At 36.1% G+C, this 11201-nt stretch overlaps 12 non-coding genes across 12 annotated transcripts; all 12 read right to left on the bottom strand.

Annotated features, from left to right (window-relative positions):
• Positions 1-783: 783 nt before the first annotated feature.
• TRNAL-UAG (transfer RNA leucine (anticodon UAG)) lies at positions 784-865 on the bottom strand. The gene has a single exon. It is a non-coding gene; the product is annotated as a tRNA-Leu (tRNA).
• Positions 866-1103: 238 nt separating this feature from the next.
• On the bottom strand, positions 1104-1185 carry TRNAL-AAG (transfer RNA leucine (anticodon AAG)). Its single transcript has one exon. It is a non-coding gene; the product is annotated as a tRNA-Leu (tRNA).
• A 1494-nt stretch (positions 1186-2679) lies between these two features.
• TRNAL-UAG (transfer RNA leucine (anticodon UAG)) lies at positions 2680-2761 on the bottom strand. The gene has a single exon. It is a non-coding gene; the product is annotated as a tRNA-Leu (tRNA).
• A 238-nt stretch (positions 2762-2999) lies between these two features.
• Positions 3000-3081, bottom strand: TRNAL-AAG (transfer RNA leucine (anticodon AAG)). Its single transcript has one exon. It is a non-coding gene; the product is annotated as a tRNA-Leu (tRNA).
• A 1494-nt stretch (positions 3082-4575) lies between these two features.
• Positions 4576-4657, bottom strand: TRNAL-UAG (transfer RNA leucine (anticodon UAG)). The gene has a single exon. It is a non-coding gene; the product is annotated as a tRNA-Leu (tRNA).
• A 238-nt stretch (positions 4658-4895) lies between these two features.
• On the bottom strand, positions 4896-4977 carry TRNAL-AAG (transfer RNA leucine (anticodon AAG)). The gene has a single exon. It is a non-coding gene; the product is annotated as a tRNA-Leu (tRNA).
• A 1494-nt stretch (positions 4978-6471) lies between these two features.
• TRNAL-UAG (transfer RNA leucine (anticodon UAG)) lies at positions 6472-6553 on the bottom strand. The gene has a single exon. It is a non-coding gene; the product is annotated as a tRNA-Leu (tRNA).
• Positions 6554-6791: 238 nt separating this feature from the next.
• On the bottom strand, positions 6792-6873 carry TRNAL-AAG (transfer RNA leucine (anticodon AAG)). The gene has a single exon. It is a non-coding gene; the product is annotated as a tRNA-Leu (tRNA).
• A 1563-nt stretch (positions 6874-8436) lies between these two features.
• On the bottom strand, positions 8437-8518 carry TRNAL-UAG (transfer RNA leucine (anticodon UAG)). Its single transcript has one exon. It is a non-coding gene; the product is annotated as a tRNA-Leu (tRNA).
• Positions 8519-8756: 238 nt separating this feature from the next.
• TRNAL-AAG (transfer RNA leucine (anticodon AAG)) lies at positions 8757-8838 on the bottom strand. Its single transcript has one exon. It is a non-coding gene; the product is annotated as a tRNA-Leu (tRNA).
• A 1494-nt stretch (positions 8839-10332) lies between these two features.
• TRNAL-UAG (transfer RNA leucine (anticodon UAG)) lies at positions 10333-10414 on the bottom strand. The gene has a single exon. It is a non-coding gene; the product is annotated as a tRNA-Leu (tRNA).
• Positions 10415-10652: 238 nt separating this feature from the next.
• On the bottom strand, positions 10653-10734 carry TRNAL-AAG (transfer RNA leucine (anticodon AAG)). Its single transcript has one exon. It is a non-coding gene; the product is annotated as a tRNA-Leu (tRNA).
• Between the last annotated feature and the right edge of the window lie 467 nt (positions 10735-11201).

Genomic DNA, 11201 nt, shown 5'->3' on the forward strand with positions numbered 1-11201 from the left:
AAACACAAAAAAGCGATGATTCTATCAACTGTCTTTTCCTAAACGGAAAAGCACACACTCATACAAATACAAAAGATTAAAGCACATGCTAATTTGACTGTAAGCAAAGTAATAAGAATAAAATCAAAAGGTTTTCAGAACCTCTTAATACTGGCAGCAGTTGGATTTGAACCCATGCCTCATAAGTACACAAGTACATTGGATTATTTTTAAAATTTGTGCAGGTTGAAAAATAAACAAATCTCTAAGCACAAAAAAGCAATGATTCTAACATCTGTCTTTTCCTAAACAGAAAAACACACACTCATACAAATGCAAAAGAAGATTAAAGCACATGTTAATTATTCTTTTAACAAAATCATAGCAATAAGATCAAAATGTTGTCAAAAACGTATAATAGTTGCAGCAGTAGGATTTCAACTTACGCCTCTGAGCTACTTAAAGTAACTGAAGAACATTTGACTATATTTAAATATCTGTATTTTTGAAGATGAGAAAGTTTCTATGCTCAAGGAAAAAGCAATGATTCTATAAACTGTCTTTTCCTTAAAAGAAAAGCACAAGCTTATACAACTACAAAACAAGGTTAAAGCACATGCTAATTTGTGTGTTAGCAAAATCATAAAAATATGTTCAAAAGGTTAAAATACTGGCAGCAGTGGGATTTGAACCGACGCCTCAGACAGCCTTAGCACACACTCATAACAAAGTACATAAGAGCACATGCTAATTTGGCTGAAAGCAAAGTAATAAGATGAAAATGTTTTTAAATTCTCATAATATTGGCAGCAGTAGGATTTGAACCCACGCCTCGAAAGAGACTGGAGCCTAAATCCAGCGCCTTAGACCGCTCGGCCATGCTACCATCATTTACTGTGTCATGTAAGTTCCTTGGAGTAAGTGTAGTACATGTGAATACATTTCAAACTTGATCATGTTGGAATATGGGAAAGTATCTAAATATTTGGAGAAAGCAATGATTCTATCAAATGTTTTTTCTTAAACAGAAAAGCACACACTCAGACCAAAGTACATAAAAGCATATGCTAATTTGACTGAAAGCAAAGCAATAAGATGAAAATGTTTTTAAATTCATATAATATTGGCAGCAGTGGGATTTGAACCCACGCCTCCAAAGAGACTGGAGCCTTAATCCAGCGCCTTAGACCGCTCGGCCATGCTACCACATTTGTTTTCATGTTCAAGCAAGTTTTCTTAGAGTAAGTGAAGTACATTTAACTACATTTAAAATTGTGCATGTGGGAAAATGGGCATGTTTCTAAATATAAGGCCTGCTTCACACATCAGTTTTTTTGGTAAGTCAAAATCCGCTATAATGGCGGATAACGGATCCGTTCCTGTACTGATCACAACGTTTGGCACCGGACCGTTATTTTATCGAATCAGTCAAAGGAAGAATTTTAAAGGAACCGCTGACTGGGGAAGGAGAGAGAGAGACTTAATTTGACTGTAAGCAAAGTAATAAGAATAAAATCAAAAGGTTTTCAGAACCTCTTAATACTGGCAGCAGTTGGATTTGAGCCCATGGGGGGGAAAGAGAGAGAGAGAGAGAGAAAACAATGGCATATCTTTTTTTTGCAAGATGGCGGATTTTGACTGATGGATACAAACGGATGTGGGAAACAGGCCTTAGGAAAAAGCAATGGTTCTATCCACTGTCTTTTCCTTAGCAGAAAAGTACACAATCATACAAATACAAAAGTACATTGGAGCACACATTAATTTCACTGTTTGCAATATAAAAGAATGCGTTCAATAGGTTATGAAAACCTCCTCTTACTAACATCTGTGGGATTTGAACCCACACCTCAGAAGCACACAATTACAACAGACTATATTTCAAACTTGTGCATGTTGGAAAATAGACAAATCTCTAAACACAAAAAAGCGATGATTCTATCAACTGTCTTTTCCTAAACGGAAAAGCACACACTCATACAAATACAAAAGATTAAAGCACATGCTAATTTGACTGTAAGCAAAGTAATAAGAATAAAATCAAAAGGTTTTCAGAACCTCTTAATACTGGCAGCAGTTGGATTTGAACCCATGCCTCATAAGTACACAAGTACATTGGATTATTTTTAAAATTTGTGCAGGTTGAAAAATAAACAAATCTCTAAGCACAAAAAAGCAATGATTCTAACATCTGTCTTTTCCTAAACAGAAAAACACACACTCATACAAATGCAAAAGAAGATTAAAGCACATGTTAATTATTCTTTTAACAAAATCATAGCAATAAGATCAAAATGTTGTCAAAAACGTATAATAGTTGCAACAGTAGGATTTCAACTTACGCCTCTGAGCTACTTAAAGTAACTGAAGAACATTTGACTATATTTAAATATCTGTATTTTTGAAGATGAGAAAGTTTCTATGCTCAAGGAAAAAGCAATGATTCTATAAACTGTCTTTTCCTTAAAAGAAAAGCACAAGCTTATACAACTACAAAACAAGGTTAAAGCACATGCTAATTTGTGTGTTAGCAAAATCATAAAAATATGTTCAAAAGGTTAAAATACTGGCAGCAGTGGGATTTGAACCGACGCCTCAGACAGCCTTAGCACACACTCATAACAAAGTACATAAGAGCACATGCTAATTTGGCTGAAAGCAAAGTAATAAGATGAAAATGTTTTTAAATTCTCATAATATTGGCAGCAGTGGGATTTGAACCCACGCCTCGAAAGAGACTGGAGCCTAAATCCAGCGCCTTAGACCGCTCGGCCATGCTACCATCATTTACTGTGTCATGTAAGTTCCTTGGAGTAAGTGTAGTACATGTGAATACATTTCAAACTTGATCATGTTGGAATATGGGCAAGTATCTAAATATTTGGAGAAAGCAATGATTCTATCAAATGTTTTTTCTTAAACAGAAAAGCACACACTCATACCAAAGTACATAAAAGCATATGCTAATTTGACTGAAAGCAAAGCAATAAGATGAAAATGTTTTTAAATTCATATAATATTGGCAGCAGTGGGATTTGAACCCATGCCTCCAAAGAGACTGGAGCCTTAATCCAGCGCCTTAGACCGCTCGGCCATGCTACCACATTTGTTTTCATGTTCAAGCAAGTTTTCTTAGAGTAAGTGAAGTACATTTAACTACATTTAAAATTGTGCATGTGGGAAAATGGGCATGTTTCTAAATATAAGGCCTGCTTCACACATCAGTTTTTTTGGTAAGTCAAAATCCGCTATAATGGCGGATAACGGATCCGTTCCTGTACTGATCACAACGTTTGGCACCGGACCGTTATTTTATCGAATCAGTCAAAGGAAGAATTTTAAAGGAACCGCTGACTGGGGAAGGAGAGAGAGAGACTTAATTTGACTGTAAGCAAAGTAATAAGAATAAAATCAAAAGGTTTTCAGAACCTCTTAATACTGGCAGCAGTTGGATTTGAGCCCATGGGGGGGAAAGAGAGAGAGAGAGAGAGAAAACAATGGCATATCTTTTTTTCGCAAGATGGCGGATTTTGACTGATGGATACAAACGGATGTGGGAAACAGGCCTTAGGAAAAAGCAATGGTTCTATCCACTGTCTTTTCCTTAGCAGAAAAGTACACAATCATACAAATACAAAAGTACATTGGAGCACACATTAATTTCACTGTTTGCAATATAAAAGAATGCGTTCAATAGGTTATGAAAACCTCCTCTTACTAACATCTGTGGGATTTGAACCCACACCTCAGAAGCACACAATTACAACAGACTATATTTCAAACTTGTGCATGTTGGAAAATAGACAAATCTCTAAACACAAAAAAGCGATGATTCTATCAACTGTCTTTTCCTAAACGGAAAAGCACACACTCATACAAATACAAAAGATTAAAGCACATGCTAATTTGACTGTAAGCAAAGTAATAAGAATAAAATCAAAAGGTTTTCAGAACCTCTTAATACTGGCAGCAGTTGGATTTGAACCCATGCCTCATAAGTACACAAGTACATTGGATTATTTTTAAAATTTGTGCAGGTTGAAAAATAAACAAATCTCTAAGCACAAAAAAGCAATGATTCTAACATCTGTCTTTTCCTAAACAGAAAAACACACACTCATACAAATGCAAAAGAAGATTAAAGCACATGTTAATTATTCTTTTAACAAAATCATAGCAATAAGATCAAAATGTTGTCAAAAACGTATAATAGTTGCAGCAGTAGGATTTCAACTTACGCCTCTGAGCTACTTAAAGTAACTGAAGAACATTTGACTATATTTAAATATCTGTATTTTTGAAGATGAGAAAGTTTCTATGCTCAAGGAAAAAGCAATGATTCTATAAACTGTCTTTTCCTTAAAAGAAAAGCACAAGCTTATACAACTACAAAACAAGGTTAAAGCACATGCTAATTTGTGTGTTAGCAAAATCATAAAAATATGTTCAAAAGGTTAAAATACTGGCAGCAGTGGGATTTGAACCGACGCCTCAGACAGCCTTAGCACACACTCATAACAAAGTACATAAGAGCACATGCTAATTTGGCTGAAAGCAAAGTAATAAGATGAAAATGTTTTTAAATTCTCATAATATTGGCAGCAGTAGGATTTGAACCCACGCCTCGAAAGAGACTGGAGCCTAAATCCAGCGCCTTAGACCGCTCGGCCATGCTACCATCATTCACTGTGTCATGTAAGTTCCTTGGAGTAAGTGTAGTACATGTGAATACATTTCAAACTTGATCATGTTGGAATATGGGAAAGTATCTAAATATTTGGAGAAAGCAATGATTCTATCAAATGTTTTTTCTTAAACAGAAAAGCACACACTCAGACCAAAGTACATAAAAGCATATGCTAATTTGACTGAAAGCAAAGCAATAAGATGAAAATGTTTTTAAATTCATATAATATTGGCAGCAGTGGGATTTGAACCCACGCCTCCAAAGAGACTGGAGCCTTAATCCAGCGCCTTAGACCGCTCGGCCATGCTACCACATTTGTTTTCATGTTCAAGCAAGTTTTCTTAGAGTAAGTGAAGTACATTTAACTACATTTAAAATTGTGCATGTGGGAAAATGGGCATGTTTCTAAATATAAGGCCTGCTTCACACATCAGTTTTTTTGGTAAGTCAAAATCCGCTATAATGGCGGATAACGGATCCGTTCCTGTACTGATCACAACGTTTGGCACCGGACCGTTATTTTATCGAATCAGTCAAAGGAAGAATTTTAAAGGAACCGCTGACTGGGGAAGGAGAGAGAGAGACTTAATTTGACTGTAAGCAAAGTAATAAGAATAAAATCAAAAGGTTTTCAGAACCTCTTAATACTGGCAGCAGTTGGATTTGAGCCCATGGGGGGGAAAGAGAGAGAGAGAGAGAGAAAACAATGGCATATCTTTTTTTTGCAAGATGGCGGATTTTGACTGATGGATACAAACGGATGTGGGAAACAGGCCTTAGGAAAAAGCAATGGTTCTATCCACTGTCTTTTCCTTAGCAGAAAAGTACACAATCATACAAATACAAAAGTACATTGGAGCACACATTAATTTCACTGTTTGCAATATAAAAGAATGCGTTCAATAGGTTATGAAAACCTCCTCTTACTAACATCTGTGGGATTTGAACCCACACCTCAGAAGCACACAATTACAACAGACTATATTTCAAACTTGTGCATGTTGGAAAATAGACAAATCTCTAAACACAAAAAAGCGATGATTCTATCAACTGTCTTTTCCTAAACGGAAAAGCACACACTCATACAAATACAAAAGATTAAAGCACATGCTAATTTGACTGTAAGCAAAGTAATAAGAATAAAATCAAAAGGTTTTCAGAACCTCTTAATACTGGCAGCAGTTGGATTTGAACCCATGCCTCATAAGTACACAAGTACATTGGATTATTTTTAAAATTTGTGCAGGTTGAAAAATAAACAAATCTCTAAGCACAAAAAAGCAATGATTCTAACATCTGTCTTTTCCTAAACAGAAAAACACACACTCATACAAATGCAAAAGAAGATTAAAGCACATGTTAATTATTCTTTTAACAAAATCATAGCAATAAGATCAAAATGTTGTCAAAAACGTATAATAGTTGCAGCAGTAGGATTTCAACTTACGCCTCTGAGCTACTTAAAGTAACTGAAGAACATTTGACTATATTTAAATATCTGTATTTTTGAAGATGAGAAAGTTTCTATGCTCAAGGAAAAAGCAATGATTCTATAAACTGTCTTTTCCTTAAAAGAAAAGCACAAGCTTATACAACTACAAAACAAGGTTAAAGCACATGCTAATTTGTGTGTTAGCAAAATCATAAAAATATGTTCAAAAGGTTAAAATACTGGCAGCAGTGGGATTTGAACCGACGCCTCAGACAGCCTTAGCACACACTCATAACAAAGTACATAAGAGCACATGCTAATTTGGCTGAAAGCAAAGTAATAAGATGAAAATGTTTTTAAATTCTCATAATATTGGCAGCAGTAGGATTTGAACCCACGCCTCGAAAGAGACTGGAGCCTAAATCCAGCGCCTTAGACCGCTCGGCCATGCTACCATCATTTACTGTGTCATGTAAGTTCCTTGGAGTAAGTGTAGTACATGTGAATACATTTCAAACTTGATCATGTTGGAATATGGGAAAGTATCTAAATATTTGGAGAAAGCAATGATTCTATCAAATGTTTTTTCTTAAACAGAAAAGCACACACTCAGACCAAAGTACATAAAAGCATATGCTAATTTGACTGAAAGCAAAGCAATAAGATGAAAATGTTTTTAAATTCATATAATATTGGCAGCAGTGGGATTTGAACCCACGCCTCCAAAGAGACTGGAGCCTTAATCCAGCGCCTTAGACCGCTCGGCCATGCTACCACATTTGTTTTCATGTTCAAGCAAGTTTTCTTAGAGTAAGTGAAGTACATTTAACTACATTTAAAATTGTGCATGTGGGAAAATGGGCATGTTTCTAAATATAAGGCCTGCTTCACACATCAGTTTTTTTGGTAAGTCAAAATCCGCTATAATGGCGGATAACGGATCCGTTCCTGTACTGATCACAACGTTTGGCACCGGACCGTTATTTTATCGAATCAGTCAAAGGAAGAATTTTAAAGGAACCGCTGACTGGGGAAGGAGAGAGAGAGACTTAATTTGACTGTAAGCAAAGTAATAAGAATAAAATCAAAAGGTTTTCAGAACCTCTTAATACTGGCAGCAGTTGGATTTGAGCCCATGGGGGGGAAAGAGAGAGAGAGAGAGAGAAAACAATGGCATATCTTTTTTTTGCAAGATGGCGGATTTTGACTGATGGATACAAACGGATGTGGGAAACAGGCCTTAGGAAAAAGCAATGGTTCTATCCACTGTCTTTTCCTTAGCAGAAAAGTACACAATCATACAAATACAAAAGTACATTGGAGCACACATTAATTTCACTGTTTGCAATATAAAAGAATGCGTTCAATAGGTTATGAAAACCTCCTCTTACTAACATCTGTGGGATTTGAACCCACACCTCAGAAGCACACAATTACAACAGACTATATTTCAAACTTGTGCATGTTGGAAAATAGACAAATCTCTAAACACAAAAAAGCGATGATTCTATCAACTGTCTTTTCCTAAACGGAAAAGCACACACTCATACAAATACAAAAGATTAAAGCACATGCTAATTTGACTGTAAGCAAAGTAATAAGAATAAAATCAAAAGGTTTTCAGAACCTCTTAATACTGGCAGCAGTTGGATTTGAGCCCATGGGGGGGGGGGAAGAGAGAGAGAGAGAGAGAGAGAGAGAGAGAGAGAGAGAGAGAGAGAGAGAGAGAGAGAGAGAGAGAGAGAGAGAGAGAGAGAGAGAGAGAGAGAGAGAGAGAGAGAGAGAGAGAGAGAGAGAGAGAGAGAGAGAGAGAGAGAGAGAGAGAGAGAGAGAGAGAGAGAGAGAGAGAAAACACACACTCATACAAATGCAAAAGAAGATTAAAGCACATGTTAATTATTCTTTTAACAAAATCATAGCAATAAGATCAAAATGTTGTCAAAAACGTATAATAGTTGCAGCAGTAGGATTTCAACTTACGCCTCTGAGCTACTTAAAGTAACTGAAGAACATTTGACTATATTTAAATATCTGTATTTTTGAAGATGAGAAAGTTTCTATGCTCAAGGAAAAAGCAATGATTCTATAAACTGTCTTTTCCTTAAAAGAAAAGCACAAGCTTATACAACTACAAAACAAGGTTAAAGCACATGCTAATTTGTGTGTTAGCAAAATCATAAAAATATGTTCAAAAGGTTAAAATACTGGCAGCAGTGGGATTTGAACCGACGCCTCAGACAGCCTTAGCACACACTCATAACAAAGTACATAAGAGCACATGCTAATTTGGCTGAAAGCAAAGTAATAAGATGAAAATGTTTTTAAATTCTCATAATATTGGCAGCAGTGGGATTTGAACCCACGCCTCGAAAGAGACTGGAGCCTAAATCCAGCGCCTTAGACCGCTCGGCCATGCTACCATCATTTACTGTGTCATGTAAGTTCCTTGGAGTAAGTGTAGTACATGTGAATACATTTCAAACTTGATCATGTTGGAATATGGGCAAGTATCTAAATATTTGGAGAAAGCAATGATTCTATCAAATGTTTTTTCTTAAACAGAAAAGCACACACTCATACCAAAGTACATAAAAGCATATGCTAATTTGACTGAAAGCAAAGCAATAAGATGAAAATGTTTTTAAATTCATATAATATTGGCAGCAGTGGGATTTGAACCCATGCCTCCAAAGAGACTGGAGCCTTAATCCAGCGCCTTAGACCGCTCGGCCATGCTACCACATTTGTTTTCATGTTCAAGCAAGTTTTCTTAGAGTAAGTGAAGTACATTTAACTACATTTAAAATTGTGCATGTGGGAAAATGGGCATGTTTCTAAATATAAGGCCTGCTTCACACATCAGTTTTTTTGGTAAGTCAAAATCCGCTATAATGGCGGATAACGGATCCGTTCCTGTACTGATCACAACGTTTGGCACCGGACCGTTATTTTATCGAATCAGTCAAAGGAAGAATTTTAAAGGAACCGCTGACTGGGGAAGGAGAGAGAGAGACTTAATTTGACTGTAAGCAAAGTAATAAGAATAAAATCAAAAGGTTTTCAGAACCTCTTAATACTGGCAGCAGTTGGATTTGAGCCCATGGGGGGGAAAGAGAGAGAGAGAGAGAGAAAACAATGGCATATCTTTTTTTCGCAAGATGGCGGATTTTGACTGATGGATACAAACGGATGTGGGAAACAGGCCTTAGGAAAAAGCAATGGTTCTATCCACTGTCTTTTCCTTAGCAGAAAAGTACACAATCATACAAATACAAAAGTACATTGGAGCACACATTAATTTCACTGTTTGCAATATAAAAGAATGCGTTCAATAGGTTATGAAAACCTCCTCTTACTAACATCTGTGGGATTTGAACCCACACCTCAGAAGCACACAATTACAACAGACTATATTTCAAACTTGTGCATGTTGGAAAATAGACAAATCTCTAAACACAAAAAAGCGATGATTCTATCAACTGTCTTTTCCTAAACGGAAAAGCACACACTCATACAAATACAAAAGATTAAAGCACATGCTAATTTGACTGTAAGCAAAGTAATAAGAATAAAATCAAAAGGTTTTCAGAACCTCTTAATACTGGCAGCAGTTGGATTTGAACCCATGCCTCATAAGTACACAAGTACATTGGATTATTTTTAAAATTTGTGCAGGTTGAAAAATAAACAAATCTCTAAGCACAAAAAAGCAATGATTCTAACATCTGTCTTTTCCTAAACAGAAAAACACACACTCATACAAATGCAAAAGAAGATTAAAGCACATGTTAATTATTCTTTTAACAAAATCATAGCAATAAGATCAAAATGTTGTCAAAAACGTATAATAGTTGCAGCAGTAGGATTTCAACTTACGCCTCTGAGCTACTTAAAGTAACTGAAGAACATTTGACTATATTTAAATATCTGTATTTTTGAAGATGAGAAAGTTTCTATGCTCAAGGAAAAAGCAATGATTCTATAAACTGTCTTTTCCTTAAAAGAAAAGCACAAGCTTATACAACTACAAAACAAGGTTAAAGCACATGCTAATTTGTGTGTTAGCAAAATCATAAAAATATGTTCAAAAGGTTAAAATACTGGCAGCAGTGGGATTTGAACCGACGCCTCAGACAGCCTTAGCACACACTCATAACAAAGTACATAAGAGCACATGCTAATTTGGCTGAAAGCAAAGTAATAAGATGAAAATGTTTTTAAATTCTCATAATATTGGCAGCAGTAGGATTTGAACCCACGCCTCGAAAGAGACTGGAGCCTAAATCCAGCGCCTTAGACCGCTCGGCCATGCTACCATCATTCACTGTCTCATGTAAGTTCCTTGGAGTAAGTGTAGTACATGTGAATACATTTCAAACTTGATCATGTTGGAATATGGGAAAGTATCTAAATATTTGGAGAAAGCAATGATTCTATCAAATGTTTTTTCTTAAACAGAAAAGCACACACTCAGACCAAAGTACATAAAAGCATATGCTAATTTGACTGAAAGCAAAGCAATAAGATGAAAATGTTTTTAAATTCATATAATATTGGCAGCAGTGGGATTTGAACCCACGCCTCCAAAGAGACTGGAGCCTTAATCCAGCGCCTTAGACCGCTCGGCCATGCTACCACATTTGTTTTCATGTTCAAGCAAGTTTTCTTAGAGTAAGTGAAGTACATTTAACTACATTTAAAATTGTGCATGTGGGAAAATGGGCATGTTTCTAAATATAAGGCCTGCTTCACACATCAGTTTTTTTGGTAAGTCAAAATCCGCTATAATGGCGGATAACGGATCCGTTCCTGTACTGATCACAACGTTTGGCACCGGACCGTTATTTTATCGAATCAGTCAAAGGAAGAATTTTAAAGGAACCGCTGACTGGGGAAGGAGAGAGAGAGACTTAATTTGACTGTAAGCAAAGTAATAAGAATAAAATCAAAAGGTTTTCAGAACCTCGTAATACTGGCAGCAGTTGGATTTGAGCCCATGGGGGGGAAAGAGAGAGAGAGAGAGAGAAAACAATGGCATATCTTTTTTTTGCAAGATGGCGGATTTTGACTGATGGATACAAACGGATGTGGGAAACAGGCCTT

The sequence above is a fragment of the Dendrobates tinctorius genome, unplaced genomic scaffold, assembly GCF_039654945.1.
Source record: "Dendrobates tinctorius isolate UK_male_01 unplaced genomic scaffold, ASM3965494v1 ptg000620l, whole genome shotgun sequence".
Lineage (NCBI taxonomy): Eukaryota > Metazoa > Chordata > Amphibia > Anura > Dendrobatidae > Dendrobates > Dendrobates tinctorius.